This window comes from Crocodylus siamensis, chromosome 10 (assembly GCF_052110815.1).
Source record: "Crocodylus siamensis isolate JL-2025a chromosome 10, ASM5211081v1, whole genome shotgun sequence".
In the NCBI taxonomy this organism is placed as follows: Eukaryota; Metazoa; Chordata; order Crocodylia; family Crocodylidae; genus Crocodylus; species Crocodylus siamensis.
Window position 1 is genome coordinate 2,399,013 of NC_143404.1, and position 25,026 is coordinate 2,424,038.

The 25,026-nt window shown below is 47.4% G+C and overlaps 1 protein-coding gene across 3 annotated transcripts in view; it reads right to left on the minus strand.

The window, feature by feature from the left end:
• SGCD (sarcoglycan delta) overlaps positions 1–25,026 on the minus strand; it is a 404,288-nt gene that overhangs the window by 262,315 nt on the left and 116,947 nt on the right. Inside the window, exon 1 of one of the 3 annotated variants that reach the window (XM_090020860.1) lies at positions 4,220–4,521. The exons of the other annotated variants lie outside the window; for them this stretch is intronic. The gene's annotated coding sequence lies outside the window, so the exon portion shown is untranslated. Of the gene's footprint in view, positions 1–4,219; positions 4,522–25,026 lie in introns of those variants that run through there. 3 annotated transcript variants of the gene reach the window in all.

Below are 25,026 nucleotides of genomic sequence, written 5' to 3' on the forward strand. Positions count from 1 at the left end.
CTGCCTACAACAGCCTTCTCCCCCGGTAGCACTCCCTCTTTTCTCCCTCCCAGCCCAAAAGCTCTTCTGAACTCACCGCATCTTCCTGCAGGCTCTGAACACCTGTGCGGGTCAGGCAATTAGGCAGCACCTGGGCTGTTTCTCATTCCCCTCCACGCTCTCCACCCACCACAGCTGTTTTGCTCGGTCTCCGCAAGCAAGCCAAAATTCATTGCAGGGAACCAGCATCTGTGCTGAGAGCTGGCAGGCGGCTTAGGACAGAGGTCTGCGACCTTTGCAGACTCAAGGCCCCCTTTGGAAAATGCCAGCTCCTCGCTCTCGCCGATGTTGTGATTGCAGAAAAATAACAGAGCAATTCTTCTATTGCAAAGCACTCGGAAAGACCCCGAGACGTCAGCCTGCTCTTGATAAAACACGTTCCTATTGGAAACCGCTGGCTTCGCCTTGGTGAATCGTGTTGGCGCATCTAGCAGCACTAGCACCCTGTGGCACCCTTGAAAGGATCTCAAGGCACCCCTGGGTGCTGCAAAAAGCACAAAGCTGCCCAGAGCAAGCAACAGAGTGAACTCTGCATTGACCGCAGCGTGCTGCCAGACCCTCGCTGTGCATGGGGGGACTCTCAAAAGCAAATCCTCCTCCCCCACATAAAGGCAAAAAGTGCGCTCCTGCTTTCCCTCATGCCCACGTGGAAAAAACGCTTGCTGCCCTGCTGAGAGCTCCTCTGCTTAGAGCCTTCCTCAGCCCAGGGCTCATCCTGTTCTCCAGCTCAGTCACAAACACCTGAAAAAATGTGTTTTATGCAGAAAGCTCCAACACGGCCTCACGCACACATGCACGCACGATAACCCAAGCAGCTGCACAGGAGCACAGTTAGTCGCAGAAAGGAAGTGACTGCATCCTCCCAGGGAACCTTCCTCCCGTGCTTCGTCTCCTGCCTGCGATGCAGCTTGCTATCTGTACCTCATTCTGTGTCCTAGCCCTTCTGATTTTATAGCTTATGCTCTTTCTTCAGCCTCACCCATAGCCAAGCCATGTGCCCTAGCTTCCATCTTTATATTAAATTATTTTTTTTGATTTCCTGATCCCTCGCTCTGTTCCCTTTAGAAAGCGTGAATATCGATAGGCACGGTCAGACTGAGTCCAGCAGTGGCTTTGCTGCGAATACTGAGTCGGGGGAAGCTCAACGTGGGTTTTCCAGTCCCCAGCTGCTCAAGGCGACGTACCCGACTCGAGCCGTGTTATACACGGAGCAGGGTATGCTGCCCTGCCTGGTCATGCAGCTGCAGCAGCTGGTACAACGGGGTGGCAGACCTAAAATGTGCCTTGTTTTCACCCAGCCACCCTGGCTGACATAACTGGGCACGCCGCAGCTTGAAGAAATCATTCCCTGCCCTATGAGACAATCAAAAGTGCAAAGACAGACCGCCAGCCTCTCGTACTGCTCCGTGCAGGCTGCCAGAATGGGCCACAACCTACTCCATGTGCTTTCAAAAAGGCCTAAAGCGTTGGCCTTTCTCTTCTGTAATTTAATGCAATTTCAAGTCTGAAGCACCAGTAAAACTTTTGCCCAGAATTTGCCAACTTCCCTGTCCTTTAGCCCCGTGCCTTTGCTGCTTCTTCCTTCGTGATGGATTTTCCAGCTCACCATACAGACTGTAAAAAGCAGCACGGCCTGCTCGAAGACGGCCGTCGTTCACGTGGCATCATTAACGGAGCCAAGCACCAGCGGCACGTTTTGCATTCAGCTAAGGGGATTGAAATGCTGACCGCATCGCCTCGTTTCATTGGGCTGCAAAGCTTCACTCTTAAATCCTGAACGAATTCTGAAACAACGTGTGTAGGACATTTATTAGGCAGACACTTGGGAAGCAGAGTGTGACCAAAGATGAACACAGCCACGTGGGAGAGGCTACTGGCTGAAGGCTTTGCACCGGTGTGTCCGTTTCATTGCTTTTTATTTTCCAGACATGGCGTTAAAGAAATAAAGAGCATGTGTTTGCAAGAGTGCTCCTCCTGTAGATTTATCCTAGGATCCCAGTATCTTGTGCGGTGATCTGTATTTGCACAAAGCGCGTGCGAAGCAGGTGTAAAATACTTCTGCTCCAGTTGAGTAGCACTTCAAACACCCAGATTGCATGGGTGTAAATAACTGCACAAGCTGACACAGAGATGGCTAGGGGCTGGGTGTGTAATGGGTAGTCAAGGTTCATTGGGCCACAGAGTGAGCAAGACGATGGCACCGTGATTAGAGCCGCTACCTGGGGCGATGCTGAGTTTCAGCCTCTGCTCCAAGCACGGCTTGTGTCCTTTACCTTCAGCAGCAATTGAGTAAAATATAGAGCCAGTCCTCAAAGCAGAACCGCTGAAGCCAACTCCTGAAGCAAGTCTGACGCTCCCGGGTCAGTCAAGGTGCACGCTCAAGAGGAGGGAAGGGCAAGCTCTTCAGGGACGTCCTCAAGGCCCAGTTGAAAAAATGCAACGTCGACATCAACTCATAAGAGACTAAATGGAGGAAGAGCCTGGTGCAAGGATCTTGGTACTGAGAAACCTCTCGACAACAACAGGAGATGGAAAAACAGGAGCAGCAGAAGCATCGTGTTGTGAATCGAGCCTACTGTGCGTGCAAACACGTGCCCAAACTTCATCTGAGTCTGTCGATCCCAGACCAGCCTCGTCAACCGTCTTTGGACCTACAGATATGACAGTCATGCAAGGCCAAGTATTCGAATGGATATAAGCATAATTTCCCTAACCTCTCCTCCCAGTTTACAACCCCTGAGGCCCTCTCCCATCCTTGTTAGGACTGTATCCCTAATTAAGCTGCGCTGAAAGATCAAAAGAAACGAACACGAAAGCGCCGACTTAATACAAACTGTTACACGGGTAAACCGCACGTTCGGCAGGGCTTGAAGGGGTAGCACAATGCTCGTGATCCGATCTGCGTGCCACCTGGCCGATTTCTGTGCAGCAAACGATTTCGCTGCACGGAATAAGGAAGGTTTCCAGGCACGTAACTTCCCAGCTGTTAATGTTGCCCCATTTATTTTTCAGTATGTTTCTCGTTCCGCTCTACATGGTGCCAGCATAATGCACGCGCATTCACCACCAGTATATGCTCTCATCAGATAAGAGGGCACCTACACCTCTTTCATTACATAATGTACTGCATGTATGGTCTAATCAGATCAGACAAACCCCATGCTTGCCCTTCCTCCCCCCACAAGCCAGGTCTGTTATCATTCAATAAGATAGGATGACTACACAATTGTGTTGACAGAATTATAAAAGATAATATTGTCACAATAGCCTTATGGTTCTTGCTGTGGCTAATGCCTGCTCGCCATATAGGACACAGTCTAAGGTGCATACCCACCCCGGGTCAGTGTTACCATATTATACCAACATAAAATTACTCCGGGATCAGGAACAGACAGACGTGCATCTATCCTGGGGCAGCTCATGCCATAGGTGGCTGTTAGAAAAGCCTTGCTGCAAGGTGCAGAAGCAGGGGACAGCTGATCCAAGATGGGAGTGAGCAGATAGATAAACCCTACACCAGCCTCGCTGGTAGTATTTTACTCTGGTCTTTTTGGCAGTACATCTGCACTGGACGGGGTGAAGTTCCCCCAGGGTAGGCACTTGTAGTGTGGTTTATACCAACATGAACATTACACCTGTCTGTGCCTGCAAAATCTCAAGCCTGAGAAATGAGGGTAAGGAGCCCGGTGAGAAGGAAGGCACCGAGCACAGGAGAAACAAGCTGCAAGTGTCTTTGGAGCTCGTGTCATACGATGGCTTAGCGCCTTTCCTCCCACAGAGACAGGATTAGGTCCTGGACGCCCAGTGCTGCCCCTCCCGAGTCCCCCCATGCTGGGACTAGGAGCCCGGTTTAGTCGGAGACCTGGTTTATATCCTGAAGCATAAGGCTTGATGCCCCTTCCCAACATTTGCCTTTGAATGCTGACATGGGCCAGACAAATGCCCAATCTACTTCTCCTATTATTTATACTCATCTCCTATTGAGACCATGCGGCCGTAAAGCTCCCCAGGGACTAAAAAGCACCCAGAAATCCTCTCCACCTCCATGGACAAAACCGTGCCTTCTTTTTTCCTTTACATTTTTTTGCTGCCATCGCTGGAGTCTTCAAAGATTCAACAAGCTCAAGCCTCGTGCTCTCTTTCTATTGCGGATTTGCTCCCCTATTAGCAGGTAACTTACCTGCCGTGGTGGGTAGATTCCTTCTCTTGCCAGAGACACGGGTTCGATTCCCGGATGTGCACGTACCGACAGTCATCAAGGCACCCAAAATTCAGATTCAGTCTGGCTTTTGGACTCTGTCTCACAGCTTACAGCAGGGGGTGGCAGGTCTGGGCAGCCTCCCCTCCTCCATAGTCCTGCTCAGGCATATACATCAAAGGTCCTGACGACCTCTCACGCGTACACCATGATCCAAAAGGACCAGCAGTTGCCTACTGCTCCTTGCAGGTAACTTGTAGCTTTTCAGGCTTTGGCCCTTGCTTATTTTTTTGCATGCCAAAGAAACAAAGCCCGTTCTCCATCAAGAACACACCAGCCAAAAGCTGCCTGTGAAACCTTTGGTCTTCATCGCCTGGCACAACTCTGCAGCAGCGCGACGGCTTCAAGTCTTCAGGAAGGCAAGGCTGTGACCTGCTGAAAATACAGTAGCGATCTGCATGAGCATAAGTACTGCAAATGAGATCATTCATCCTCAGCATGCCCCTTAATTACATACCTGCTGCTCGGCAGGTGGAGTCTGTAATAATCACCTGCAGAAGGAGAGGGCATTAAAAATAGACCGCAGCCAATGCCGAACTTAAAGGCTCCTTTTTTCTCTCTGCTGTTACAGAGGATTTCTTTGAGGCAGCATCTGTCCATCTTTTCATACCTCGATGCACACCACAGGAACGAAGCTGATGCCCTTGTCGAAACGGTGAAGATTTCTTACTTGCTCTTAATGCGCCGATTCTTTATCAGCAACAAAACCTGCCGTTATTTGCCCGGGGAACTTCTGCATTGCTGAGAGCTCTGGCATTACCGTGGGGAAAGACATCAAGTCACGATGGCATTAATAAAGCATTTGGCTTGGAAAATGAGGACGGCAGCTGCCCTGGCTCCTTGCACAACAGAGGCGATGGGGGCTGAAGCCCTTTCCAGTCACCAGATGGGTTTTGCTGGCTTGACTACATCCCCTCGGTGGCGTGGGAAGATTTCCCCTTGTAGCCGATGTAGTTATGCTGGTAGGACTCGGCACCCTCATCTGCTTTCCTCTCTCTTCGGGCTCTTCCCCCTGCCCAAGGGCAGTTTCCTCTCTGCTAGCCATGCATCTCTTCAGTGAGCAGCGAAAAGAAAGCCAGAGCCCAGAGCGGAAGAGTCCTGGGAATGTCTCCCCCAGTAACACGGGTCTTGGCAATGCTCTTTGTACCCCCTAGCCTCACCCCCCTCACCGGAGAAGGAAACTAAGGACATAGCATCAACACAGAATAGGTAAAACAGAGTCTACATTGCAGGTACGTCGACACCACAGTCAGGATTGGACTTGTAAAAGTTGAACGCTGCCCTCCTGTGAGCCTTTTGCTCACCCACTGCCCAAGAGTCAGCTAAGCAGCGTTGCACACGTTTTACTGAATTACAGACTTGTTTTTTTTTAAAAAAAAAACAAAAAAACCAACACATTTTCAAGACAAATGTCTCTCACTTGGGGCTGGGCCACCGCTGTGTTCTGCCCCCCTCGGGTTCCCCTACCCGGCACGACACAGCGCAGGCTTAATTTGCAGCAGTGCAGCTCCCATCGACTTCAAGAGGATTTGGGAGCACTTTTTACACGCAGGTCAATGGAGCCTGAACACATTGCAAGTGGGAGATCAAAAAATGAACCCCACAAACGCAGGCCATTTGGATCTAGGCAACCAAGACCGTGCAGCTTTGAGATGGCAGGAGGACGAAGAGGAGGAGGAGGAAGAGGAATGCCCACCTTTTCTATTCGCGGTTGTTTAGGGTCTTACGCAGGGTGGAACAGGATCACACTTCGGTGCCCCTTACCCCTCATCTGACAGCCATAACTCCTGTAAACTTGGCACATCGTTGCATGAGCTTTCCCCTACATGTAGGGCCAAGCAGGCAGAGCTCCCGATTGCCGCTTCTGGATGAAATAGGCTGCAAGGCGACAAGGCAACAAGAAAACACCTTCCAACCCTCTCTTGTAGGCAACTACCTACGAGATGGAGTCTATGGGCAGATTTTGCTGTGCAAATATATACCCAGGAAATTCTGGGAGTATCAGCTGCAGCCTAGCTGCAAGGGGCAGAGCGCAAGGCCCTGGCTCTGAAAGTCAAGACCATCTGCTAAAGCAGGAGGCCCTTCCTTACCAACAAGGCCGCTGCTGCAGGAGACGAAGCTTACCTTTCTTCAGTGCTTGGGAAAGATGCTGGCTTGACAGACCCGAAGAGCAGGGCGATCTATTTATTCCCTAGCAGCAACCAGATGCGTTGCAGGCACCTCTCCGCCGGCGCGCCATCCGCTTTCAGTTCCAGAAGGAAGCAAAAGGTTAGAGCTCTTTATTTAAACCAAGCTCACGTGCCATTTAAATGGACCTAAATTATTGTCTATGGGTGACCTTTCTCCATTTGAGTCCCCTGGGAGGCTGCTGCTTCCTTTCCAATCTCAGAAGACTCCTTCCCCCTCAAAGGAAAGCGGACAAAGCAACAAAACCCTGGGGTGAGGATGTCTGCTCCGAAGCTCCCCCGCTCCTGCCTGTGACTACTGCAGAGATGGAGTGAAAAGGTCAAGTTCATTACCAAAAAACCTGGCAGAAGAGGGCTCAATCACAGGACCTGGCAGGAAAACTCCAGGTCTTAGACATGTGAATGGACGGCGGAGGGTGCAGAAGGGGGGAAAGCATTGCGTTTCTCTGCGTCTGTGCTGCGGGTGTCAACCAAAAAGGGGGCCCAAGCTGTTAGTATAGCACAGAAGCAATCCCGTACAAACCACCGGGCCACGAGGATGGAGAAGGAACGGGAGGCTTTTGCAGTCACGCACCAGTTCACAGAAGCAAAGCGCTATCCCAGGGGTGAAATTACTCTCTGAGCTGATAAAAGGAGGGGAAAGCAGCATCTGGCCAGCAATGTTTAGCTTCTCCTGCTCATCTTAATGTTGTGCGGAGCACGCTAAAAGTAAGAACTTTCTCGGCCACAGGAGGACAGCTGGGGATGGAGCACAGCAGGGCACCATACGATGGAGGGCTTTTAATTACGAAATATCTGTCTCCGGCTGTCAGGGAAACTGCAGCACAATACGAGAGAGCTCAAGGAGCAGACGGGAGAGAGTGGAGATGGGTCTGAGCCAAGAAGCTCCTCTCTACATCCAAGCTCTCTCAGTGTTCAGGAGCATCTTATCCTTCCCTTCGGTCCAGACGTTACAGAGGTAGGAGCCGGCAGAGTCAGGAGCTCCCCCAGGCTCAGCAGCCAAATGATGTTTTGGGCCAAGAATCTCAAAGCTATGTAAGGGGGACTGGTCATACAATTGCATGACAATGAATGAGAATTCATCTCTCAGTACCATTTTCATTTCAATTTCTGCTGGACACTGATCAGGACATGTCTACATGTGCATTTTAATGTGCATTAAAGCATCACATTAAAAATGCTATTTAGCTAATGCACATTAAAATAAACTAATGTGCATTAAACACCACTTAACAACCATGCTCTTCAGTTAATGCATGTTAAGGCAGGCTAATGTGCATTCTCCTACTACCTCACCATGGAGGTACTAGATTTAATGCACCATAACTAAAGTGCATTTACGCACATGTAAAAGGCACCCCCAGTATTAGCCTGGCAAAGCACAAGTCTATTGGCACACGTTGCAAGACTAGAGGAAGAAATCCAAGAGAAATTAATCCTTTTTAATCCGAAATGTCGTACTGTGTTACATGCCTATATTGTGAATCTCTGTTAATGTGCCCAGGAGCTGAGATGGGAATGTTTTTAACCAAATCGAAAAGCAAAAAAAAAATCTTAGTGTTGATATTGCGAAGAGGAAAATCAGAGATAATTGAAATGAAAGAATGGGACCTCGCTGCCAATTCTCATTCACTTTAATGAAACTAGGTGTCCACATCCCTTAGCCAAGGTTTAAAGCTTGCAGCCAAAAATATCTTTGTGGGAATGGGTCCAAACTAAAACACTGAATCAGAAATGCAAACAGAGACCCTCAGACAAGCAGGGTAAATTAGGCCGTGCTAAGTTTCACAGTCATGCCTAGACCACGATTTGCATCTCCTTCACCCTGGGCATCTCCACACTGATCATAGTTCACCTCTACGGCTACCAGCTACGGCTACAGGCTGGAGAGACCCTCCAAGTCTGGGATCACCACTATATTACTGAAGTTATTACAATGATAAAAGGGGGCACATGCCAGTGAACTACTATATTAAAGCCTCCAGGATGCTTATGTAGTAGTAGGCAGAGCTTCAATTTTCCTCTGTTTTTCTAATAAGACCCAGCTACTTTAGCGTGTCTGCATAGATTTACAAGGGCACTGTCTGCTGGGGAGGGATCACACAGTAATATTTTTTTAGCCTTCCTGACAGCACGTTTTTTGCTGCAGTCTAGCACCAGATTGCCAGAGCTGACTGATGATTTACTGTACACGCAGCTGAAGCCCCTGTTAAACCTAGGGCTAGTTCCTTAATTTTGAAGCAACAGGCTCTAAAACTCTCCCAGCAGCTTTAGGCTGAACAAGAAAAGCACCAGAGCTACAGTGATGTACTTCAGCATCAGATCAACCCAACCCCGCTGTCTTCACACAAGGGTAGGCCTAGGTAGTGGAAAGGACCAGCCGGTTCACCAGACCTTCTGCCTATGCCAGCCGTCACGCTCTTGATTTAGGCACAAAGAAAAACATAGGTGCAAGGGCTGGCTCCTTCTGCCTCAAGAATGGGTCTGACTAGGACCACTACCAACCTCCCATTTCAGTGCAAATGCAATCTTGCATCTCACGTTGACTGGCCAAGTGAGTCCTGTGATCCCCTGGCCAATGAATAACACTCAAGCACATGCTTGAACTACAGTCATGCTTCAAGTTAACCATACGTGTGTCTTCCTGAATACCAATGCCTTCCTAAATCAGGGGCCGAGTCTGGCTACCCTTGTCAAAGGATACTCAATTGGGCACTAACCAAGGACAGGGCGAAGGCATCTGCCATGTCACGGGTAACCCAAAAGCTTGCAAGTTTTTCCCCCAACTATTTAAGCTGGTCTAATAAAAGATATCAGATTCACCCAAAGAACCTTGTCCACCTACGGGTTTTGACATACATTTCTAAAACAAAATCAATCCTAAAATATGTTAAATCATAAACAGCTTTAGCTAAAACAGGATAGAACAAATCCGGTTATGTATTCGGTTTTAGACACATGTGGGATAACATAAAAATATATTTAAGTCTATTAGTATTAAGGTGAAAGGGTTGAATACAAAGGAATCACCCACTGAAAAATATTACGGCTTTCAGCGTAGGGAAAACACTGTCAGAGAGGGGGATTTAAGGTCTCAAGTGGTAAAAGTACCGACAGGCACTAATTCCTGACAAAAGTAAATTAGCCCCAAAAAGCAAGAGTAATGAGCCCCAAGAGGAGAAAAGACTCCATTAACATAGGAGAGAAAGAAGACAGGAGAGGAAGCCAATAAGCAACAGGAAAGACAAGGCAGAGACTTGGGGCTGAGCTTCCTCCGAGGCATTTCACTTCCTAAAATAATAGCAAGTTTTCTAAACGTGCCCTGCACATCCCTACAAGGTTGTTTTTTTTATTTCATAGATTTCATAGACATTTGGGCTGGAAGGGACCCCTGAGGATCATCGAGTCCAGCCCCAAATCGTTGAACTTCTACTTGCTGCAAATTGATGACAAAAGTTGTGTTTTAAAGGCGAGCATAAGAAAGCTGGGGGAAGAGACCTGATGAGATGCATGGAGTGAGCATCAAAGATGGACAGACCTCCTACAATCACGGGACACTCACGGTCTTTATAGATTTGGGGTCAAATACCAGGATTCTTGGACTTGAACTGACTGTCACGCAACTCATATTTTCTCTGTTTCCTTTCTTAACGCTGGAGTCAAACTCGGCACATAAGGGTGGTTAAGCACTGCTTCTGAAGCAGTGGTGCCGGGAAGCCCGCACAAGGTCAGGACCACAAGATGCTGCACACAGGGCAGTCCCACCAAGTCTAGTCCCTGCCCCAAAGCGCTTGCAGGCTAAAGAACTCGTCTGTCAGGTGCCTTTAGGACATCCTCCTGCAAGGGCATGGCTGTAAATGGAGAAGACCGCTGCTTATACTTCACGGGCTTCTGAACCTGGACTATTTTGCGCGCAATGCTCAGTCAAGCTTCTCCACGGTCAGGCTTTTGTGAGCATGGAAAAGGCGAGCTTTGTCTACGTGCCACACAGCGTGGTTTGATCCTGCATTGCTAGGCAGCACACTCCTGCATCCAGCTACAGAATTCAAGGAAAGGTCTCCATCAGCATCTCCACTTCAAGACTTGCTTTTCATGTCCTCTTCTCCAAGCCGAGGCATCGGGAAGCATTGTTCTGTGTGGATAACTGACTGTCTTTATTGTTAGAGGAAAATGAAAGCGTTTGGATATAGTCGGATGCCTTTTTTTTTTTTTATAACTTGAGTTCAAGTATCTAGCCTCTTTAAAACCGATATGAAAACACCACTTACTCCTGCCTTTGCACTGGCATCTTCTTGTTCCTAACTGATGCACAGTCGAGTTCCTATTTACACAGCTACGATTTGTCCTGAACTCTTAACTCTCGGTAGTTACACAGTAAAGACGCCCTGTCGTGGATACGCACAATTCAAGGGTGCTTACGAGGCTGCGGGGAACATGCAACAGTTCTTGCTTGTGCAAAACTTCCATGAGTGTTAGCAAGCGTTGGGTCTATAGGCTCAACTGCCCCTCAGCCCCACATGGCCACAGAGGTTCCTGCCACGTTACATATATTAACTACATAATTACACAATAAATTCAGACTGGCTACACATACAAAGTAATTATTAAGCAATGAACAGGTTAATCACGCAATAAATTCAGACCGGCTACACATGTAAAATAATTATCACATAATGAACCAGTTAATACAGGGGCAGGCAATTATTTTGGGCAGAGGGCCGCTGACTGAGTTTTGGCAAGCCATTGAGGGCTGCATAATAGGCAGCCAGGGGAAGATAAATATTAATTTTCTAAATTTTTTAGGGGCCCCGCAGGCTGGATAGTATGGCCTGGCAGGTCGCATCCAGCCCCTGGGGCACATTTTCCCACCCCTGGTAACCCCACAATAAATTCAGACTGGCTACACATACAAGATAATTATCACACAATGAACTGGTTAATTATGCAATAAATTCAGAGCAGCTATACAAGCAAAATATTTATCACGCAATGAACTGGTTAATGGCGCAATAAATTCAGACTGGCCACACATGCAAAGTAAATAACAACACACCATAAAAAGTTCTGTCCAGCTATAAAAAGAGGCAACCAGCTGTGCAGTTAGTGCTTGAAAATGTATAACAACTTGATAGCTAGTTTTTATCCAGGTTGCATTTGAATGTGGGGCAGAGCTCAGGGGGAAACTAAGGGTGTAAAACTCCACACTGGACCTGAGCAGCCTGCCTGGCCCACGAGGCAGGATGCTACTCCCCCACGTGTGAGAGGACGGATGGAGGAGGTGGAGCTGTGGCTCTGCCCCTCGCCCAAGGTCGGTCGGTCGGCAGAGCTGAGCTGGCACCCAGGGAAAGTAACCGCTTCGCCGCTCTGCAGGGAAGCCCAGAGAAAATGGTGACGATTCCTTCGCTGGGCTCCTTGTGCTGCGACGCAGTAAAGGTGCCGCTCTCTTACGTAGGCAAAAGCTGAGTTTTACCTGAAACAACGTCTCCATGCTCCCAGGGACTGGGATCTGTGCCCCTAAGGGCTTAGCGTGGCTAGAGTAAGGATAGATGGCCTGCCTGGCCCACGAGGCAGGATGTCCTCTGGGTCTGATCACGTCCAGGAGCTCCAAGGCCTGGAAGAGAAGGGCCGAAATGTCCAAAAAGCCTGAGTCACATTTTCAAAAAAAAACCTTAAGACCCTAAATCCTATTGAAAGTCAGTGAGGTTCAGGTTCTTAAACAGCTCTTGAAGTCCTCAGCCAGACGTAAAGAAAAGTGGCATGTGACGAAGTAGAGGAATGAGAGGCAACGGGGACATCTGGGAACTTTGTCACCATCTCGGTTTGACGGTCGACAGGGAAAAGTGGAATATGCCGCCATGCTTTGTTAGTAAGTGAGGCAGAAGTGGAGATGCGTTTCCGGGGGGAGCGAGTGTGCGGGTGCATGTTTGTGTAAGTCAGTGCGAGAGGGGATGTTCTTTTTGTCAAACTATAAAAAAACCAGCATCCTCGGAAGGAGCATAGCTTGGTGATAACTGAAGTATTTGCAGCGACTGCAGTTGTACTCAGCTAAAAATGGTTTCTTTGCTCTGCCTCTCATCTCATTTTGCTTCATTGTCTTCTCTGCCTTGATATTTTTTCTCCCCTTTCCCATTTTCATGGGCTGTGGCTGCCTCTGATGTCATGCACAGCAGCTGGGAGAAGATCACTGACAACTGTTATTTCACACATGAGCGGTAATATTTTCATTTTTCATATATCTTGAAATAAAAGCCTTATGGCCTATTAAAATAGCTTGAACAAGTCTAGAACAAAAATGCAATTCTTCTGCTGTCATGCAGCACTCACTCCGGTAACGTGCCACAGGGTATTTACTTTGAGGTGCTGCTGCATTCGTCTAACATGGACCAATAATGTGGCAGTACACAAAAAAAAAAGGCAGCTCAAAAATTTGCAACGATTTCCATCATCATGAAATAATTCCACCCTGGTGATAAGTTGGAGGCCACCAACAACCACATTAAGAAGGGCAAAGGAGAGATTCCCACTATCTTTTTTGGAGCCCGTCCACTTGCAAATAGCTTCCCCCCAGAGCAGATGTTAACTGATATTGCTGGGACTGATGCTCAGTGCCATCCCCAGGTCTGGGAGGAGTTCAGTTGCTCAGGCCTGCATCAGGTAGATTTTTTTTTTAGCAGTTGGACTGGACTTCTCTTTAACGATCCTCTTTTTGATGAGACAGAGGCACCATCTCTGGGAAACAAGAGATCAGCTCACATCCGTGCCCTGATGGACAGTGTGTTGTGGAACGGCAGCAGAGTCAATACTGTCGGACCCCTTCGCATGGCAAAATGTGGATTCGCCCATGCAGAGGGACAATACGGCATCATTTCTGCAACTCCAGCTCGCCGTCACGTTCGTGCCGCCTCCCTCCTGCAAACGGGGAAGCAGGGAAATGACCCATATAAAGAGGTGTGCAGGGCTGGTGCTCACAAGAGCTCTGCGGGATCCAGTTTTCTCTGTGTGGGATGCATGCAGGGCTAAACAGGGTTAGCAGTGAATTCTTTGCATCGCTCAAAAGACACGAGACTGGAGAGTGCTCCTGCTGGTTTAGTTTTAATTGTGAAGCGCATGAATTGCAAATCCTGCCATCGCAACCTTCGCTCCGATTTCTCTCCCCCTTTTGTGATCACCTTGCTGAGGCAGCTTCGGTTGTGCCTCCAGAGATGACTCACTTGCCTGACTTGCTGCATTCAAACCAAGTCAAAATGAATGAAGACGATGATGCTTTTCCGAAGTCCCTTCCCTGATGTGCCTGACAGATGCCACCGAGATCTTCAGATGCTCGATCTACATCCAATAATCAAATACTTTTTCCAGATACGGTCTTGAGATGAAACGGTTGGGAATTTTAAATGGAATGGAAAAGTCAGATAATTAAAACTCTGCCCCAAGTAATACTTTTTTTTTTTAAGTGACAAAATCCATAAAAACCTCAGGCAGAAATATAAAGTGAGGCTGAAAGAGATTCAGTGAAAACCAAATGGATGTTTTAATTCTGTCAATGCACAAAAGACTCTAGCTGAGACCAAGTGCAGGACTCATCTTGAACACAGACATACTGCCTTTCCCCCATCATTTAAAGCAGTTTTTCCGCTGCTCCCCGAATTCCTCCCACGGAGTTACAACTTTAGTATGCAACCAACTGGCATTTTTAGCCTTCTTTGTTTTGCTGAAGAGGAGATGCCCGCACAAGAGGAACACGTGTATGTGCAATGCCAACCTCTGAACAGAGCCATTACCTACGGCTGCAAGAAAAGTGGTACCTGATACCAGCTGAAACACCAAACATCTGCACCCCAGGAAGCAATGCCTTTCCTAACCTGCTTCTCCCTACCCCGCTGCCAGCTGGACCGGCCCGGTACGGCCAGAACAGGGAAGCCGAAAGGGGGACGAGTCAGGAGAAAACATTCACAAGTCTCCACCGCGACTGCTTTCTAGTGTCTGCAGGGATCTTTTGAAAAGGAGGCTGCCAGAGCTGCAATGTTAATTAAGTGAAAAACTTAAATTGTTCCATTAATTTGCATTTAATAAAACCAAGCGATGCCCTGTGTATTTATATCAATTGACTTAAAACATATTTAGCAGCTGACGACAGCTTACTTGCTGATTCATCTTTAATAATGTGTTTTTAATAGTCTGCCGACATTCAACACATAATCGCTTCTATTAAATATACGTGGTGACAATCGCCGCAACGCCGAGTCTTCCCAACGATCCTGTCAAGGGAGGAAACAGCGCTGATGGCTCTTCTTTCCACCATGCAGTTTTCTCTATTTATGAGCCACCGTGATTTTATCAAACTGTCTTCAACAGCAACCCGCAGCGCCGAAAGACGGGAAAGAGCTGCACTGAGAAAGTCAGCTTTCAGCTGCCATCGCTTTGGGTAGGGGCTGCAAAGGAAGCTGAAGTTCACCCTGGGCAGAAGATCAGCATAAAACTGTGAATAAGTCCTGCAAAAACAAAGGACCTTGAGGACTTCATCAGGAGCTTTTAAAACAGGTTCGTTATGGGCTGCCAGGGGATCGCTGCTTCGTGCCTAGTTCTCTGTCCAGACGGTGCTTCACCCCTGGGGTATACCCAAGACCTTACCCGCAGTGCAACGGTTTTGAAAACCTACAGATTTAATTGTACCCCGGGCCACACAGTATTTCCAAAACCAATTAATAATTCACTATTCCCTTTCAAACAAGTGGTCGTGTCCCTTCCCAACAAGGGGCCGTGTGATGGGACTCTTTTCTAAACCACTTGCGCATCAGTAACCAAATGACGGGAATATGGGAATTGGAAATAGCTCCATTGCTCTTCCTAATGCTGAATTTCAATTGTGTCCAGAAAATGAGAGTCAAAGGAGAGCTGAAATTTGACAGGAATCCCTAAATTCTCAGAGGTAGGCATTGGAGGTAATGGAGCTTATATCAAGCTGAAGGATTCAGTAGGAGCTGGGCATGCACATCTGAATGCAGAATTTTATTTTAACGCACATCTAAGTAAAAAAAAAGTCCCAGATTTCATGAAGCAAAACCCCAAACAACAGCACTGGAGTTATACATGCAATTAGTACTCTCCAGTCACGCCTGGTGAGAGGCAAAGAACTAACGATGCATGTATGATTTTGCCCATTAGAGCATTTAATTAAATCTCTCCATGTACAATAATATACCTGGGACTAATGAACTAACTAGTCAGGCACCTAATTGGATCAAAGAGGGAGATCCTTAAATTACAGTAAATCAAATGAATAAACTGGAGGGGAAGGGTTGTTGAAAGGCGGATGTTTCTTCAAGAACGAAAGCGAGAGGAAGACCCAACTGATGTGACCTTGAAGTGATGTCTTAAATGACATGCGTTTCTCTATTTCATCACTTAAAACTTTCTTTGGAGAATGGTTTTGTTTGGATGACAACTTAAATCTCTTTAACAGATCACACCGGTGTCATTTGCTGTATACGCAGGAATTTGGTAGAAACGGCCACATCCGTATCTCGTGAGCGCGTCGTATCCTACTGATATACTGGACAGTCAGGCTTTCGTCATTCTTCTGCAGTTTGCTCATTAACTTAGTTGCCCTCAGAGGGACCCTCATAAAAGCCGACATGCCCTAAAATTACAGGTTTGGATGACTCCAGCAATACGTTGAAGTGCATGCTTAACTTCCAAGATGAACAGGGGGACGGACGGCTCAGCAGAGAACTTGGCTCGTGACCATTATTTTGTAGCTAGGATCCTGTTTCAGTATTGATGACAGTTGTACCTTAATATCAGCTAGGCTTACGTGATTGTTTAGAAAATGATGATGGCCAGAGTGATGCTGCACGCGCACTCTCCAAGATGAAGTTCAGCATTTTCCTATTAGGGAAGTTATCCGCAACAGAAATCAACTCCTGGCAGAAGTAACTGCGCTCGCTGGTAGTGTCTCATGACAGATCCTGTGCCACGTGCCAGCACGGCATAAAAGTAAGAGCCCCAGGAAAAGAGAATGAGAGAAAGGAAAGAGAAAAGCTCTTCCAGTTTCTGCAAAGCACCAGTAATATAACTGCCTTGCTCTGACCACTGGTACATGCTGTCCAGAAAGGTGCAATCGGAAGCGCCAAGAAGGTGTCTGACCCATAGATTTATTTCTCCGGTTTAGGAAATGAATCTCCCAACCCAGATAATCACCCCTGGGTGCACAGACATGTTGGGAGGAAATACCAACCGTCTCGCCTTGTTGACCGGCCTGTTAACAACAGAAATGCATGGAGGTAGAAAATTGACAACAGCATTGTCCCTTTTCCTTTTGTTCCATAAAAAAAAAAAAAAAAAGCAAAATTAAAATTTAAATGTAATCATAAATCCAAATGTGAATTAATTCTGGATTTCTGGAGAGTATCCATTTTAAAGAATCGTGCATCTAGACATCCTATTTTTTAAAAACTGAAGCAAGCAGTGAAAGCACATTCATTCGCCCTCCGTGAGATCGGATCTCATCACGTTGCAGCCTTTCTAACTGTGTTAGAAACCCCTTCCTGAAATGGGAATTGGCCAGATATGGCCCTTATGCAAGCTGGTTAATGAGATCAATCACAGCTCCAGTAGAAAAGAAATGGAGAGAAACAGGAAAAATACAGCCGCAGCCAAAATACAAGGAGGGCCCTTTGACAGTGTTCAAAACGTTGCTTTCACACGGCAAAAAACATTAGAGGAGGCATTCAGCATTGATACAATATTTGAACACTGGGCAGTGCAAATAAAATTAAAATGCGAATGCCTTACCAAAGCAAAACGGTGAAAACCATCAAATGTGCAGTCCTGGCACGCAGACACATCTACTCGCCTGAGAAATAGTTGTTTAAAAGAGCTATTCTATTTACACAACAATATTTACAGAGTGAAGGACAGCTCGACACGGATCTCTTGCTGAAGGGAAGAAAGTTGACTTTAGAAAGGAAAACCGCTCTGCTGCTTTGAATGACTTAGAAGAAAATCTATTGCAAACATCACTTTTACCTTAGGAACGTCAAGTCCAGAAGGGTCTTTATTCGGCTGTATTCTCTCCAGCCTTGCAGCTACCCAAACCACTGGGCAAGGAGACTCCAGGAGGGAGTCCAGGGGGCTGAGACCAAGGGAGAGCAGGTGCGAGAGGAGATACCTACGGGGCCGAAGCTGGGATTAGGAAAGGGAGAGGGACCGCTAGCTGCGTTAGCCTGAGGCCAAGCTGGAGGCAGGGTAGACTGGCACCTGACAGAGTAAAAGCTTGCGTAAGCAGCAGGCTGACTTCATCAGATGCTGTCTGAGGTAGCAGCCGATAAAAGCAATCATAGTCCAGGTGATATCTTTTAATAGACCAACAAGATTTGTGCAAAAAAAATTCTTTAACTGCAAGCTTTTAGGAACAATCACCCTTTCTCCAGCATTGGAGAAAAGATTGTAAAAGTTCTCCTGGGTAGAAATGAAAGTTCATATTTTATAGGATTTCACAGAGGAGTCAACAGGTGCCCGATAAAGTAATTCTGCTACTTTCATGAAAGCTTACCCTATGCATCTCTGATTGAATTACTCTGCAAAGCCCTGCTTTCTCCTAGGAAGAGGAGCCGGCAGAGAGAAATGGACCCAGGTCAGTTTGGAGGACACGTGGCCTAAAGGATCAAGGGCAAAACCTGTCCTGGATCACACCCCCGCCCGGAGAACCTGAAGAGCTACACGAGGGGCTTTGATGCGAAGAAGTGTAGGATGTAGCCGTCTTGGTCTCAGGACACAAGCAGACAAGGCTGCTCTTTGGATAAATGTCAGATCTTGTATTAGACCAACTCAGATAGCTGGAAACATTCTTCTTTGCAAGCTTTCGGGTATCAATACCTCTGGTCAGGCTGAGGAAGCATCTGCAGTTTGTGCGTGCTCCTCTTGGACACAATGAATAGTAAGGAAGCCGGAGGCTGGTGTGCATGCACGAATGTGAAGGAGGAACTTTGGCTTGCACTGTCCACAGCAGCCTGCTCTGGGAGAAATTATTCACATGCACAGTATTCATGCCAAAGCATCAGCTTAGCTGTAGTACCGCGAAAGGCACCAAGATGCAGGGATGAGCACTCTGCAAACTTCGGGGACCGATCTTTCATGGACATCAGGAAATTGTTTGCAGGAGTGCAGGCTCTTTTTGCTCCTCTGCTCTTGTATCTCGAACTCGGTTGCAGGTACCAGCTGGGCAGCGAAGAGGCGCAGCTATTCAGATTTCACGAGGTGGGTGCTTCCTTTCCCATTTGTGGGATGCAACTTGCTGAAGGTCTGGTGTCCTCTACACATCCATCTTCATTATCTATCACAGATTCTAATTTGGCTTTCACAACCAAATTAGTGCCTTAGGAGCCTGGCTCCTCCAAAGCCCAGTGAGGTACGAAATTGCCGTTACTTCATTTGACGGGCAGGAACCTCAGCGACCCATCCAGCGGCAAGGAAATCTAGAGCGACATGGGGACTTCAATCAAGCTCCCCCAAGTCCCTGGCTGAAGCCCCATCACTGCATCCGCCTTTCCCTCCACACTCACCAGGACCGTGCCGGTTGATCTCAGTTAAACCCGTACGGAAACCACTGCACGTATGGGCTTATTTTGCAATTCGGTCACAGCAATATTCAACAGCAACCTCAATCAGCTGCTCTAAGACCATTCGGCAAGTTCGCAATGGAGTTTCTTTCCTTATGTCAATCAGTGGCTGTCGGCAATGGTGCCGGGCTCTGCAAGGACACAGATTAAGGGTCTGAGCCCGTATCTGTTGAAATCAATGAGACTTTTCATCGTCTTCAACGCCTTTTGAATCAGGCCCTAACAGTGAAGACACCTCCTCCCATGCACTCAGTCCCATGCTCCTGTTCATCTGCAGCAATTACTTGCTGTGCCAGAACAACCCGCTTGGCAGTAGCCACGCAGGGAGACCTCCAGCACAACGAACCTCCTCCTGCAGTTTATTGCATATTCTGACCGGTCGAGCCAGACGCCAGCGAGCAGTTTTCCTCATTCAAAAACAACAAGGGTGGAGGGGGGGGGAAGAGAGGGAACTCAAACAGCTACTTTTTGATCTAATTAGCTGCCGAGAGCGGCGTGTACTCTTCTGTCAAGAATAATCCATCTTTTATCTTAATTTATTCTCTGGCTTTTCATCATCCTTGCCTATTATCTAAAGGCGCCAAACAATGCTAGCTGCATACACATCATTACACATCTGAGACTATAATATTAGCAAACCTCTGGAAGTGGCAGGCATGAGAGATGACATCACCCATCAGGTTGCAATGGAAGTAGGACTGGGTGGATAACGACGCTCAATACCCAGTTTTTTGGTCTGTCTGGATCCAACCGCACCACTGACACGTACACCGTTTTAGAGGCTGCAAATACAAACAATGTCAATCAGCCTCTGCTGGCACCGATACCACGCACGCTGCCACACTGGATGGCAACAGCTGTGTTGTCTTCCTCTTCCACCAGCGGACAGGAATAGGCACTTGCTCATCACAGCCGAGTCCTACTGGATGGGGGGCTCTAGACAAGAAGGGGCAGGTCTGTGCAATTCCCAGTTCGCACCCTTCATGCTGGAAATAGTGAATGCAATGACAGCCCGTCCAGGAAGGGCCTGGAAACGGGTCCATCCACGTCATCCCTACGCCCCCGGGCTTGCAGTAACACAGCACCGGGGCACTAGCCATCAGACCACAGGCAAAGAGCGAGCTTGTGCCCCTGAGTTTCAATTTGACCCCAATATCCATGGGATTAAGGAGTGAAGTGCTTGCCTCTTACTAGGCCTCCCAAATAAAGAAGGCAGCAAACTGCAAGCAAGAGAAACCTTGGCTTTCCCACTTCTCAGTGGGCATTATTCCCACGTGGGGACCTTTTATCTGTGCCCGAGTCATCTGCTGGGAGAAGGGGAGGGGGGTCTGACAAATAAAAAAATACCGCTTATTTTTTATTACAGAAAAGTTGCCTGAGAAGCTGGCCTGGTGTTATTGGGTGAATGAATACTTAGCTTGGTAAAAAAAATAAGTGTTGGGCTTCGGTTTAGAAACAGTGTCACCAGAATTGTCCTTCAGATAAGTGCTATTGCAGTACTCTTTGAAAAGAGGATTTGAAATCTATTCAAAACCTTCAGAGACTATCATGTTAATTTGGCTGCCACTCATTCACCCTCCGGGCTGAATTCAACGAAAAAAATACAGACGCATTCTGCGGTGCACAAAGCTGCAGCACTAAATGCTGTGGATTCCCTGGTGGCAAATCAGAGCTTTATTTTATTTCATTTTGGTGACTGTAGCAGACCTCAGCACCTGCATATTTTATTAACGGCTCCAACATGTGCTGCCGACTGTTTCGGCTCAGCGTGCGCAGCGGTCCGCAGGCCTCATCTGAGCCAAACCCTTGGCTTGCTCGTGTACGCCAGGTGCAAGGGGAAGAGCGCTGCATACACCTGAGAAGGGGACGTCTCCGTTACGCGTTACGTGCCTAAACAAGGTGGCATGGGTACCGCAACATGGCGCTGCACTGAGTGGCATGCGGTTGTGTGGATTAGCGCCAAGTCTCAAGCCTTATAGTGCTGTTGGACTAGTAGGAGCCAACCCTTTTTGGCAGGCTTGCCACAAATCCTCTATTCAGCTCTGGGGAGGCCACATCTGAAGTCTTGTGTCCAGTTGGGGGCCCCCACGACAGAAGGGAAATGGACACATTGGAGAGAGTCCAGTGGATGGCAATAAAAATGGTTGGGGGCTGGCAGACATGACTTGGGAGGACAGGCTGAGGGAAATGGGTTGATTTAGTTTGCAGAAGAGAAGACCGAGGGGGATTGAACAGCAGCCTTCACCTCCCTGCAGGGGCTGCAAAGAGGATGGAGCTGGACTGGTCTCAGTGGGGGCAGACGACAGGACAAGGAGCAATGGGCGCAAGTTGCAGCAAGGGAAGTTGAGGTTGGATATTAGGAACAAACTTTTTCACTGGGAGGGTAGTAAAGCACTGGAAAGAGGGTTACCCAGAGCGGTGGTGCATTCTCCATCCTAGGAGGTTTTTAAGACCCAGCTTGACAAAGCCCTGGCTGGGATGATGGAGTTGGGGCTGGTCCTGCTTTGAGCAGGGGGTTGGATTAGATGTGACCTCCTAAGGTTCATTCCCATCCTCATTATCTATGCTTCTATTAATTAGCCCTGCACCCTTCCCAAGTGCTGCTCGGATCCCCTTCTCCTGCCAATCGGCTCCTTTGCTTTCTGCACGATCTGCTGCTCTGGTTTCTGCTCCCTGCTGCCTGCCCCCTCCACGATCTGCCATGTACCACACACACAGGCTGCCCATGCCATTGCTATATGTTGGCCAACCCTGCACCAGATCACACTGCTTTGCACCGAGGTGATCTCCTGTAGCATTATCCCACCTGCAAGCAGCTGGATGGGAAGGGCTTTGTCCCACTGCCACTTCCACTACTATCGAGGCTTCCCCGAAACAAAGGGGCTGGTGGCCAGGAGATTCAACAAACCCATAAGCAACCCTGGAGCCTCCACTCCTCAATACTGCTGCCTAGGCACGTGTGTCGAAGGTCTGGGTGACCTCTCATGCATGTACCATGATCAGTAAAGACTGATGGTTGCCTGGGCTGGCAGAGGGGGATAAGACCTGTTGACACATGCCTTGCATTCATTGTTTAACTCTACCCCAACAATGCAGTTGGTCCAAGAAAAGATATCACCCCAAGAAATCCTGGCCACCTGCATTTCTTATAGAGAGATCAGTGACAGGCTTGCAACCAGGGCAATGGGTTTGCATTGGTTTCAGTTGGCCTGGCTATACATGCAAGGTGCCAGAACAGTCCTGGGATTTTTAAATGAAGCCTGGCCTTCCAAGGCACGTGCACAGCGGTGTGCACAGGGTTATCACACAGGCACACTGCTATATCATTCAACTCTATCCCACTCGCTGGTGGTAACCTTTGACTCCAAAAGGCCTTTCATGCCATACAGAAGGGCAGGCTGTTTCTTTACTGCTCCCAGGGATCACTTGCGACCTGGAGGCTGTCTTTGGTGGAGAGCGCTGATTGATTTATGGCACTGCCAGGTCTCCCAGTTAGATGGGGGTTCGCGCTCTAGTTTAGTGTCGCTCTGCTGCTCAGGGCCCACATGAAAACTTAACAGATTGCAGACGCTGGGCAGATGCATCTGTACTTCTGCTTGTCCCATTTCTCCAGTAGAATAAGTATCAGGCATTTTCCAACACGCTTTTCAGGGGGTGCAGCCCATCAAGAACTTTCCCTTGGCAAAGGCAGAAGGGTTAAGAAGCTTACTGGTGGGAAAGCCAATTATTTCATTCTTTGAACACTGCTAATTGATTAATGAGGTGAAGACCAGACAGGACCAGAAGTAAACTGTTTAAGCAAGCTGGAAAAATCTAGTGCTGGGAAAAGAAAGCAATAAAGAAATGCACAGTATTAGGCTTTTCTCTAGCAAAGCATGGGGGAACGTGCGCAAGTGGAAGCCTATTGGCAGACTGGCCAGAGCGCCCAGGAGGAAACCGGGGTAAGCATTTTGCTGGATTGGGCCTTAAAAGAGTGCTGATGAAAAAGAAAAAATAATTTCTCTCTCTCTTTACACACGCACAGGATGATATATATAAAAGAGTGCTGATGAAAAAGAAAAACGAATCTCTCTATACACACACGCACACATATATATATATCTGCTTATCTATCTTTATATCAAGAGATATAGAAGTATATAGGATCATAGATAAAAAGTGCTGATGGAAAATAATAATAAATCTCTCTCTTCACACACACATATATATAAACTGATATTTGTGTGTGTGTGTGCACATGTATGTGGATATATGAGAGAGAGATTTATTTTTTCCTCCCCATCAGCGCTCTTGTAAGGCCCCAATCCAGCAAAATGCTTAAATAATTTTCTTCTGGTGAGTAGTCCATATTACACACACACACACACACACACACACACACACACACACACGCACCCCCCCCCACCCTTTCTCACTATATCTATACAGGTAGATAGCGAGAGAGAGAGAGAGACAGATAGGGGGGTGTGCATGTGTAATATGGACTACTCACCAGAGGAAAATGTTTAAGCATCTATCTATATGGTTAAGCATAGACAGGTAGATAGATGTACACACACGCACACGCACACACACACATTTTGCCTGTAGGTAGGTCACGGAAAGATCAGTCAAGCTAATTTGTCGATGTTCTTGTGCAAGTTTCTCCGTATTAAGAAGTGAGGAATTGTGCTTGTTTCAAAAATTCGTATCACCTGCGGCAACACAAGTGCTGGGGACTCGGGCCACCCTCGCCGTGTTGACAGAAAAAGAAAGCCCGCCACATTTGTATTACAGATGAAAGTGTTATCCCTTGCTCCATCAAACACCAGAGCAAAGTCTCCAAGGGATTTGTGTTTTGTTTCTTTAAATGCATTATAGGAAAAGAGAGGAAACAACATTTCGGAAGGTCTTTTCCTTCATCTGATTTTGCTCTGGCTTGCTGCAGTTAATTCCACAAAGGCAGAACTTCAATTTCAATTCAAAAAACTATTCAAATGCTTTTTTTTTTTTTTTTAAATAAAATCTATATTTCACATGGAGAGCATGAAAATTACTATTCAAAGACGCACGTCAATTTGGAGAGAGAAGAAAAAGGAAAGAAGTTTCTGCTTTGAAGGGTTCAGCCACAAGGGAGTATAGGAAAAGTAACTAAACAGTCTCTTCTTTCTAAAACGTGTTGAAAAAATAGCGAAAGAGAGAGACTACAACTGTTGTATCTAATGTTATGCATCCTTTTCAGCATGCTGTGCTATATCAGAGTCAAAATACCATTTTGGGACTGCTTCAGACTCTTTTTTTTTTTTCAGGGTTGCATTTCTTACAGCTGATAAAAGAATTTGAAAGTAAACCCTGCAGGCAAGTATCTGAGTTCATGCCACTTGGGTACATCGCCGCAAACCCTGCACTTAAGTTTGTCTGCAGTCACTTAAGCAAATGCCTGACGGGGATGAAGAACTGGGTCGGGGCCTTGGGGAACAGGGACTCCTGCCCCCCTTAAACATGTCTCCGATGAAAGAAAAAATACCGGTTTTAAAATGGATGCAATGACATTAGTCCCCTGCGTAGAAGGGAAGTTCAGAATTAAAGTGGCCTTAAGGTTAGAGTTTAGTCCACTTTAATTCTGCGCAAGAGTATCTAGAAATGGGACTAATAGCTTAAATAATCCACTTAAAAATTAATTCAGATGAACCTTCCAGAGTGCCCCTTTGCAGACGAGCTCCTTGACGTCTCCGTGGGTTGCATCTGGTGTCATCTAGGGAGGTGACTGAACTGGACAGATAAAAAAAAATCCTTTTTTCCAGAATAATCTGCCTCTCAGTTGCCTAATGGAGGCAACACCTTTGTAGTGTAACCCAGCCTTGCGGTGAACCCAGGCTAACCCTGCCCAAGTCAATGGAATTACACCGGCCTAAACTGGCGATCAGGGTCCAACATTAAATAAGAG